The following is a 12180-nucleotide window of genomic DNA, read 5'->3' on the forward strand; positions in this document are numbered from 1 at the left end:
ACCTTGCTCAAAATCCTATCCTTATTGCTGATGATAGGGATAGAGCTTTACGACAGTATGTCGTGCCAGTATTTAATGATCTTAATCTGGGTATTAGGAGACCCGAAATTAAGGTACAACAGTTCGAGCTGAAGCCAGTCATGTTCCAGATGCTTTAGACAGTAGGCCAATTCAGTGAAATGCCTACCGAAGATCCTCACCTACACTTAAGACTACTTATGGAGGTGAGCGATTCTTTTAAGTTAGCCGAAGTACCCGAAGATGCATTACAATTGAAGCTGTTCCATATTCACTGAGGGACAGTGCTCGAGCCTGGTTGAACTCATTCCCATCGAACTCAATTTTCACATGGCAAGAGTTAGCAGAAAGATTCCTTTTGAAGTATTTCCCACCTAGCAAGAATGCTAAGTTGAGGAACGAGATCACTGCCTTCCAACAAATGGATTATGAGTCCTTGTATGAAGCATGGGAAAGGTATAAAAAGTTATTACAAAATTGCCCTCATCATGGAATCCCACATTGCATCCAACTTGAGACATTTTATAATGGTCTCAATGCTCACACGAGGATGGTAGTGGACGCTTTTGCTAATGGTGCTCTCCTTTCTAAGTCTTATAATGAGGCTTATGAAATTATCGAGAGGATTGCCAGCAACAATTACCAATGGCCAACCAACCGAGCAGTGTCAGGAAGACGAGTTGCTAGAATACATGAAGTAGACGCTCTTACTTCACTCGCGTCTTAGGTATCATCAATATCCTCAATGCTTAAAAATCTTACTACTAATGGGTCTAACAGTTTTGCAGCACAACCACCAAATCAAATTGAAAATACAACTTGTGTTTATTTGTTCGAAGAATGTCCATCAAATCTAGAATCCATGTACTACATAGGTAACCAGAACCAAAACTGAGGAAGGCAAGGACTGCAATCCAATTTTTATAACCCGTCATGGTAAAACTACCCGAATTTTTCCTGGAGTAACCAAGGAGCTGGAACCAGTAATACTTACGCCCAACCTAGATCGACCTAGCCACCAAGCTTTCCCCAACAAGTTTAGAAACCAACCTAAGCTGAACCATCCAATGGCTTAGAAAATTTATTAAAGGCTTACATGGCCAAGAATGATGCCTTAATCCAAAGCCAAGTAGTTACATTGAAAAACCTAGAAAACCAAATGGGCCAGCTTACAACTGGACTCAGGAATCGACCACAAGGTGCTTTTCCTAGTGATATGGAAAATTTGAGGAATCCAGGGAAGGAGCATTGCAAAGCATTAACATTGAGGAGTGGAAAGACAGTAGAGCCCAACACCATTGAAGCTGAAAAGGAGCAAGCTGATGCTCAAGAATCAGAGGAAGTTCAACTAAACATTGAAATTCCAGTTTCACGAGAACCAGAATATGCAAAACCCAACCAGGTAATTTCAGAACCACCTAATTTTGATCAACCAACATCCCCGTCAGATGTAGAATTGCCACAGAATATGAATCATCTAGTTCCAGTAAAGAAACCACCACCACCCTACCCTCAAAGACTTCAAAAGCAGAAGCAAGAGATTCAATTCAAAAAGTTCCTAGACGTACTCAAGCAACTTCATATCAACATCCCGTTGGTTGAAGCACTTGAGCAAATGTCGAACTACGTCAAATTCATGAAGGATATCCTATCCAAAAAATGAAGACTCGAAGAATTTGAGACGGTAGCTCTGACGAAGGAATGCAGTGCAGATATTCAAGATAAACTACCCCGAAAATTGAAGGATCCTGGATGTTTTACCATAACTTGCAACATTGGAGCAATATATTGTGGTAAAGCACTATGTGACTTGGGTGCGAATATCAACTTGATGCCTATATCAATATTTAGAAATTTGGGGATAGGTGAAGTTAGACCTACTACGGTTACACTTCAATTAGAAGATCGATCCTTAGCATATCCAGAAGGAAAAATTGAGGACGTATTGGTACGTGTAGATAAATTTATCTTCCCTACTGATTTTGTTATTCTAGACTTTGAAGCAGACAAAGAAGTCCCAATTATCTTAGGAAGATCGTTCTTAGCAACCGGAATGACCCTTATTAATGTACAGAAGGGCGAGCTATGTGATTTCCTGACACAATTGATGATTGTTCTACAGTGTCTAATTTAGAGGATTAATAGTGGAGAAGGAGCTCAACTATGTGGAGGATCTATTGGAACAAATTTTGACATCAGATCCTCCAAATGATGAAAAGAAGGTTAAGTACTTAGCTTTGTTAGAAGCTAATCAAAGGGGATTTATTCTGCAATCCTACTTTGAATCTTTGGAGTTAGAGGAAAGGGATTATGCCCAACCAAAAGCATCAATCGAAGAGCCACGTAAATTAGAACTCAAGGTACTACCTTCACATCTAAATATGTTTATTTAGGTAACTCTTCTACTCTGCTTGTGATTGTTTCAACAGAATTAACTACTGAGCAATAAGAGAAACTCATCTTGGTGTTGAGGGCTATCGAATGGACCATTGTTGATATCTGTGGTATTAGCCCATCTATATGCATGCACAAGATCATACTAGAAGATGGTGAGAAAGGGACGATCGATGGACAACGAAGACTGAACCCCATCATGAAGGACATAGTAAAGAAAGAAATCATTAAGTGGTTAGATACAAGTATAATTTACCCCATCTCAGATAGTTTATGGGTAAGTCCGGTCCAGGGCATGCCAAAGAACGGAGGTATCACGGTCATTGAAAATGAGAATAACGAGTTGATACCGACTAGAATGATTACGGGATGGAGAATTTGCATCGATTACCGGAAGCTGAACAAGGCGACTAGGAAAGATCACTTTCCTTTGTCGCTTTTGGACCAGTTGCTGGATAGACTCGCAGGGTGAGACTACTACTATTTTCTCAACGGATACTCGGGGTATAATCAGATTACAGTAGCACCGGAAGATCAGCATAAGACAACATTCACCTGCCCGTACGGTACATTTACATTTAGACGCATGCCATTTGGTTTATGTAATACACCTGCTACATTTCAAAGATGTATGATGTCTATTTTTACTAACATGGTTGAGAACTATTTGGAAGTTTTTATGGATGATTTTTCAGTATTTGGAGATATGTATGATGATTGCCTAGCCAATCTAGCCAAGGTACAAAGGCGATGCGAAGAAACAAACCTAGTACTCAATAGGGAAAAGTGTCATTTCATGGTACGAGAAGGGATTGTTCTAGGGCATCGGATAACGAGACATGAATTGAAGTAGATAAAGCAAAGGTAGATGTTATTGAGAAACTCCCACCTCTAACATCTTTAAAAGGTGTTAGGAGCTTTTTGGGCCATGCCAGTTTCTATCAAAGATTTATTAAGGACTTCTCTAAAATTGCTAAACCCTTATGCAAATTATTGGAGAAGGACTTGACGTTCAAGTTTGTTGAGGAACGCTTAAAGGCTTTCAAAGATTTGAAGATTCGATTAGTTACGGCACCCATAATAGTCACACTAGACTGGGATCTGCCATTCGAATTGATGTGTGATGCGAGTGACTTCTCAATACGAGCATTATAGGCCAGCAAAGGAACAAAGTTTTTCATCCCATCTACTATGCAAGTCAAACTCTGACAGGAGCTCAACTGAATTATATGGTAACAGAAAAAGAGTTACTTGCTATTGTATTTGCTTTTGACAAGTTTTGATCTTATCTTGTAGGTACTAAAGTGAATGTCTATATGGACCACTCGGTAATTAAGTACTTACTTTCTAAGAAAGATGCTAAGCCGAGGTTGATCCGATGGGTACTTCTACTTCAAGATTTCGATTTAGAAATTCAAGATCGAAAGGGAGTGGAAAATCAAGTAGCAGATCACTTGTCCAAATTGGAGCCGCAAGAAGGGAACTCTCCTCTTTTACCAATTTGAGAAACGTTTCCGAATGAACACATACTAAAGGTAAATCATGTCCATAATACCCATTGGTTTGCTAATATTGCTAACTATTTAGCTTGTGGTTTGATGTTGACTGATAAGATGTATCATCAAAGGAAAAAGTTTCTTCACGATGTGAAGTACTATTTCTGGGAAGAACCATACTTGTTCAAGAAGTGTGAAGATCAAATGATCAGGAGATGTGTGGCAGAAGATGAAGTACAAAAGATTCTATACCATTGTCACTCAACTCTAAGTGGGAGACACTTCAGAGGTACTCGTACTGCAGCCAAAGTATTGTAAGCCGGATTCTTTTGGCCAACACTATTCAAGGGCGCATACGCTTACCTAAGGAGTTGTGATCGATGTCAAAGGATCGAAAATGTCACTAGTAGAAATGAGATGCCTCGAGCAAACATCATTGAGGTATAATTATTCGATGTTTGGGGCATTGACTTCTTCAGTCCTTTCCCTCCGTCTTTTAGTCACAACATCTTGGTAGCTGTAGGCTACGTGTCTTAGTGGGTCGAGGCTGAAGCTTATCCAACAAATGATGCTAGGGTTGTAATAAACTTTTTGCAGAAACACGTGTTCACAAGGTTTGTAACCCCAAGAGCTATTATCAGCGATGAAGGGTCCCATTTTGTGAACAAGTGGTTGAAATGGTTGTTAAATAAACATGGAGTGAAACATAAGGTTGCTACAGCTTACCATCCGCAGACGAATAGGCAAGCTGAACTGGAAAATAAGGATATCAAAGGCATACTTGAGAAGGTAGTTTACCCTAACCGACGAGATTGGTCCAAAAGATTGGATGATGCTTTATGGGCTTATAGGACAGCATACAAGACACCTTTAGGGATGTCACCCTATAGGTTGGTCTTTGGGAAAGCTTGTCATCTGCCCTTGGAGTTAGAACACAAAGCTTACTGGGCCCTTCGGTAACTCAACTTGGATCTTAAGCTTGCTAAAGAGAAACAGATGCTCCAACTCAATGAGCTAGAGGAATTCCAAAGGTTCTCGTACGAAAATGCCAAACTACTCAAGGAGAGACTTAAGAAATGGCATGACAAGCACATTCGAGTTCGAGAGTTTGAAGTAGGTCAACAAGTCTTGTTATTTAATTCCAGATTAAAGTTCTTTCCAGGTAAACTAAAATCACATTGGTCCGGTCCATTTACGATTCATCGCGTCTGTCCATACGGAGTTGTTAAACTCCAAGGTAAGGGAGGTAATTTTCAAGTTAATGCTCAACGTCTGAAACATTATTGGGGAGATAAGACTGAACGAAATCAAATTTCGTTCATTCTATCAGATGTTTAAATTTTCTTATTTTCCTTTTTAATAAATGATTTAGGGTATATTTTTTAGATTAGTATGTTTAAATCTGTCTAAGAAATTGGAACTTAAGTGGGATCGCTTGTGACCCCTCCAATTTTTCTTGGGAATTGATTTTAACATAATTCTCCGATAAATTATTCCCTAAATAGAAAAATAATTTTTTAGTTTTTCAAATAAAGAGGTCAATGTTGACCTAAGTCTTAAATTGCAACTCAATTTCAAATTTTCATTAAGTCTAGGGACTTAATTGAATTATTCTCAAAATTTGGTTGCTCTTTTCAGAATAATAAAAACTAGATGCCTTTTTTGTAAATATTTTCAAAAGGCTTCTAGAATAAATGTTTTCAATTCAAAAATGATATTTATTAATATATAATTATATCCATTATAATATATATTAATTATTATCAACTTTATATAGGGTTAGGATTAGTGTTAATTTCATCATATTTTATTTGATAAGTTTTTAATAATAATAAGCTGATAATCTTTAATATATAATTATATCTATTTAATTATATTAATTTTTATCAATTTAGCATATAATTAGGATTAGTTTTAATCATATCTTATATTTTTTAAATAAATTAATAGCATTAATAATTTAATATGCATATATTTAACTATTAATTGTTGTTAACATGAATTAAAATTAGAACTTAAAGTTTTTAATTATTAGATTTCTCTAAGAATTCTACTTTAAGTGCTATTCCTTTCATTACAAATACTACCTTCTGTATTCATTCATCACTAAAAACCCCAAACACCAAAACCCTTAAAGTGCCGGAAGCCCCTAGCCTAGCAGTAATTCAGCCAGCAAGCACCCAGTAGCCCAGCTCCATCGCACATGCTGAGCACACCTGCCCCTATCGCGCGCTGCATTGTGCACCCCGTCCTGTTCCAGCACCTACGCACGTCCAACTCCAGCACTCACCAGGCCCGTACCTTGGCGCTGCATCTGCTCCAGCTCAGCGTGCGCACGCCTAAGTTGTTGCTCACTCAGCTTTATGGCCTACTACCCGTGCATCTCATCGTGTAACACCCCAAACCCGAGACCGTCGTCGGAGTCGAACACGAGATGTTAACAGACTTCAAACCACTTATTGAGAATTTTCCAGACAAGCTGCCAATCTGTGTACTAGTCGCTTCAAAAATCATAACTTGAGTTTTACAACTCAAAAATCAGTTTCGTAATTTTTCCCTGAAACTAGACTCATATGTCCATCTACAGATTTTTTTCTAGAATTTTTGGTCGAGCCAATTGGTACAGTTTATTAGTTAAAGTCTCCCATGTTACAGGGGTCGACTACACTGACCTTCGTGTGTTACAACTCGAATAACTCCCAGTGCAGGGCTTCAATACTGATGCCGTTTGTTTCTATAGAAACTAGACTCAAATAGGAATTTATACATATATGGTATGACTCCTAATTATCTCTGGTTAATTTATAATGAATTTTCAAAGTCGAAACAGGGAATCCAGAAACCGTTCTGGCCCTGTTTCACGAAAACCCAAATATCTCTTAACATACAACTCATATGACCGTCTCGTTTCTTCCATACGAAAATAGATTCATCAAGGTTAATTTACATAATTTATTCACTATTTAATTCCATTCCTACTATTTTTAGTGATTTTTCACATCTACGTCACTGTTGCTGCCAGCATCTATTTCTAGGGTAGACTTTCTCTAACACATAGTTTCTATGATTCAGCCACCCCTTTTTCATATGTAGTCCAAAATATAATCATGATGACCCATTCTAATGGCTGGTCATTGCCAAACATTTCCGTGCCTCTTAATGAGCATATACATGCTAAATGATTATAACATTATGCTCAAAACATTTATAAGCCATTTTCGCATGGCTATTCAAAATTTTACATACCAAGTTCAAACAAAACATAATAGCCTATACATGCGAAATGTACTCCTAGACCAACTACGAAGAAAATACCAAAAGTTGTTAGCCGGTGTGATGACTTCGATGACGGTCCCGAATACGCAAAAAGTCGAGTCCAAGAAACCTAAAATAGGTGACAAACAAACACCGAATGAGTATATAACTCAGTAAGTCATAAGCAATGCACTAACAACCATTAATAACATTATCGCAAGATGAAACAAAATGGAACGAGGCTAATTACTCCATTCAAACCGAACTATACCATAGTTCCTTAGACCTTTCGATTCAATCACATACCAAGTTACACATTCACATTCCATATACTAATCAATAGGATATTTGAAGCATTTCTACACACCATTTTGTTTTCGTCACAATCTTACATCTACATGACCTTTCACTCATTCCACGATAATTCTTATGTACGTGACTTCAATTTACATTGTCACATAGGTTCAAACTTACCAAGCTCAACCCCAAATATAAACATAGCGCCTATTAGCCATGAACTCAAGGCACTTACCCGATCCGCTGTCCGTGATCAACGCAATAGTGTTGCACACTCAGTGTCAATAGTGATTCAAAAGCATATAGTGAGTCCGCACACATAGTGCTATATAATCAACTCGCACTCTTAGTGCTATATGATCAAACTCGCACACTTAGTGCTGTACAAGTTTTAAACTCGCACACTTAGTGCCATTCTCATGATCACAATTGTTTATACCCGCACACTTAGTGCCGAAATCAACAACTCGATACATCTCACCTCTTTTCCTTTCATTCAATACTTCCATCACCACATACATACATGTATATAAATTCATCATTCCTTTCGGCATAATTATATAGACATTATGTCTATTCAAATCAATACCAAATATATGCTTAGTGACTTACCTTGTGTTGGGTAAAATAGTCCAAGTCGGCTACTCGATGACCTTCGTCTTTCCCTTGCTTGATTCTCCTTCTTTAACTCCTTGAGCTTAATCTTGATGCATGTATAGCCAAACCCTTCCTAATCCTCTTCCAACCCAAGCATGAAGCAAAATTCTCTCTTCTTCCTTAGGATTTTTGGTCAAGAGAGAATGAAAGGATGAACAAAAATTTTTTCTTTCTTTCCCTCAACTCACGGCAATGGAGCATACATGAGACCATTTTTTTCCTTTTTTCCATTTCTTTATTACCCATGCTCATTAATTTATTTTTTTCCACCCATGATGCACCAACAAAACATGTCTATGACATGTTTTGCCCATATTTCTTTGTCATGGCGGCCACTAGAACTTGGGGAAATTTGACATGCAAGTCCTCCCTTTGGCTACATGCACTATTAGGTCCTTATAGATTAGCCTATCACTTTTCAAAAGTGTCACACAAGTCCTACTAACTGAATTCACATGCTATCGGCTAAATCAAGCTTGAAATTTTCACACATTCATAATTACATATTCTAGACAATAAATATTACGTTCAAACATTTCGGTGACTCGGTTTAGTGGTCCGAAACCACTTCCGACTAGGGTCAATTTTGGCTGTCACAACTCTCCCCACTTAAGAAATTTTCGTCCCGAAAATCTTACCGTAAATAGGTTTGGGTAACGCTCTTTCATAGAGTTCTCGAGTTCCCAAGTAGCTTCTTCCATCCCGTGTTTGAGCCATAACACTTTTACTAATGGAACCCTTTTGTTTCGTAACTCCTTCATTTCTCGAGTTAGGATACGAATCGGTTCTTCTTCATAACTCATATCGGCTTGAATTTCAACCTCTGATGGACTAATTATGTGGGACGGATCAGATCTATAGCGTCGAAGCATCGAAACATGAAAGACGTCGTGAATCTTTTCAAGTTCAGGGGGCAAAATCAAACGATACGCAATTGGACCAACTCGTTCGGAGATTTCGTACGGCCCAATGAATCTCAGGCTCAACTTGCCCTTACGGCCAAATCTGAATATCTTTTTCCAAGGCGAAACTTTAAGAAACACTTTATCTCCCACCTGATACTCAATGTCCTTTCGTTTCAAATCCGCGTACAACTTCTGACGATCGGAGGCTATCTTCAGATTTTCACGGATTACTCTTACTTTCTGTTCAGCATCTTTAATCAAATCCACTCTGAAAATTTTACTCTCACCGAGCTCGGTCCAAAACAATGGTGTACGGCATTTACGCCCGTACAAGGCCTCGTAAGGCGCCATCTTAATACTTGATTGAAAACTATTGTTGTGGCGAATTCAATCAAAGGTAAATACTGTTCCATGAACCATCGAACTCGAGGATGCAACATCTCAACATATCCTCAAGTATCCGAATTATTCACTCGGATTGACCATCGGTTTGGGGGTGAAAAGCGGTCTTTGAAATGCAACTTGGTACCCAAAGCTTCTTGCAATTTCTTCCAAAATCGCGAGGTGAACCTCGGATCTCTATCGACACAAGTAAATCGGTACCCGTGTAATCTCACAATCGAGAAACATACAATTCAGCTAGTTTATCCAATGAAAAATCCGTACACGGGGATAAAGTGAGCCGACTTAGTCGGTCTATCAACAACTACCCAAATCGCATCCTTCTTACTAGTCGACAATGGCGGCCGGACACAAAGTCCATTGTGACTCGATCCCATTTCCACTCGGGTATCATGATCGGTTGAAGTAACCTCAAGGCACTTGATGTTCCGCTTTCACTTGTTGACATATTAAACATCTCAAACAAAGTCGGAGATGTCTCGTTTCATACCATGCCACCAAAACCGCCATTTCAAATCGTTGTACATCTTCGTACTCCTAGGTGAATTGACATTCGGCTACAATGAGCTTCGTTCGAATCATCGAAATGAGTTCGAATTTCTTGGAACACACAAACGATTTCGAACCTCAAACAATCGTCATCATCAATTTGAAACTCCGATTCCTTGTTCGAACACACTCATTTGTTTTGCAACCAACTCATCGTCAACTTTACGAGCTTCGCGAATTTGATGAGTCAATAATGGTTTGGCCTTTAATTCGCTATTAACACATTGTCGGGTAGGATAGACAAGTGTACATTCATAGCTCGTAAAAGCAAACAGTGATTTTCACTTAAGGCGCCCACAACCACATTAGCCTTTCCGGGTGATAATCAATGACAAGCTCATAATCTTTTAACAACTCGAGCCAACGTCTTTGTCGCAGATTTAAGTCTCTTTGAGTCATCAAATATTTGAGACTTTTGTGATCCGAATACACATGGCACTTCTCACCAAATAAGTAATGTCGCCATATCTTTAAGGCAAATACGATGGCGCCAATTCGAGATCATGGGTCGGATAATTTTTCTCATGTGGCTTTAATTGTCTCGACGATAGGCCACAACTCGACCTTCTTGCATCAATACGCAACCTAACCCAAGTAGGGAGGCATCACTATAGATGACAAACTCTTTGCCGATTCGGGCTATACTAGTCTTGGAGCTTCCGTCAAATGAGTTTTCAATTGGTCGAAACTTTTTCGACACTTTTCCGTCCATTCAAACTTGACATCTTTACAAGCGGTTTACGTCATGGGTGTGGCTATCATCGAGAATCCTTTTACAAACCGTCGGTAGTAACCGCAAGTCCCAAAAGCTCGAACCTCAAGTAATATTTCTTGGAGGCTTCAGTTAAGTATGGCTGAAATTTTGCTCTGTCGACTCGATTACCGATGCAGATACCACATGACCCAAGAAGCTAACCTCTCTTAACGAACTCTCACTTGTGAACTTAGCATATAATCGCTTATCCCGTAAAATTTGCAACACTAATCTCGTGTGCTCCACATGTTCGGTCTCATCTCTTGAATAGACCAAGATGTCGTCAATGAACACAACTACGAACCGATCCAAATACGATTCAAGATCCGATTCATCAAATCCATAAATACCGCAGGGCATTAGTGAGCCCAAACGGCATCACTAAGAACTCGAGTGACCATATCTCGCTCAAGGCAGTTTTGGGTATGTCCGAATCTCGGATTCGCAACTGGTAATAGCCCGATCTCAAATCTATTTTTGAGAACACTGAGGCTCCCTTCAGTTGATCGAACAAATCATCGATACGCGGTAACGGATATTTGTTCTTTATTGTCACTTTATTAAGCTGACGATAGTCGATGCACAACCTCATGGTTCCGTCCTTCTTTTTCACAAACAACACTGGTGCACCCCAAGGTGAAAAACTTGGTCGAGCGAAACCTCTATCCGTCAACTCTTGCAACTGAGCTTTCAACTCCTTCAACTCGGTTGGTGCCATACGATACGGAGCTATCGAAATTGGCGTAGTCCCAGGTACAAGCTCAATACCAAACTCTACTTCTCGAACGGGTGGTAAACCTGGTAATTCTTCAGGAAAAACATCCGGGTATTCACAAACCACCAAGCACCGATTCGGTTTCTTTTCCAATTCCTTGTCATCAAGTACATACGCAAGGTATGCTTCGCACCCTTTCTTACATGTTTCGGGCCAACATTGCGATATTACGGTGGCAACCCTTTAAGTCCGTAGACTCAACTCGGATTATCTCGTTATTCGCAAGACCTCAAATCAATAGTCTTGCTTTTGCAATTCACAACCGCATCATGCACGGTCAACCAATCCAAACCAAGAATAACATCAAATTCATCAAACGGCAAAAGCATCAGTCCACGGAAAGCGGGACCCTCGGATTACTAGGGACATTTCTTGCACACTTTGTCGACAAGCACGTATTGACCCAAAGGGTTTGACACTCGAATTACGAACTCAATAGACTCAACAGTAGAGTCTTCTTTGGATGCTAAGGTTTCACATACATATGAATGAGTAGAGCCGGGGTCAATCAATGCAATCACACTAGTATCAAAGAGAGTGAAAGTACCAAAGTGATAACATCGGGGAGGATGCTTCCTCTCGTGCACGGATGGCATATGCCCTAGCAGAGTCTGGTCTCGGATCGAACACCGTGACGGTGGCTCCTCTCGACTACCACCCCTACCTCCCGAAATTCTT

General features: G+C 39.4%; 1 non-coding gene across 1 annotated transcript; it reads right to left on the reverse strand.

The window, feature by feature from the left end:
- Positions 1-406: 406 nt before the first annotated feature.
- On the reverse strand, positions 407-513 carry LOC128290976 (small nucleolar RNA R71). Its single transcript, XR_008280754.1, has one exon. It is a non-coding gene; the product is annotated as a small nucleolar RNA R71 (small nucleolar RNA).
- Between the last annotated feature and the right edge of the window lie 11667 nt (positions 514-12180).

This window comes from Gossypium arboreum, chromosome 3 (assembly GCF_025698485.1).
Source record: "Gossypium arboreum isolate Shixiya-1 chromosome 3, ASM2569848v2, whole genome shotgun sequence".
Lineage (NCBI taxonomy): Eukaryota > Viridiplantae > Streptophyta > Magnoliopsida > Malvales > Malvaceae > Gossypium > Gossypium arboreum.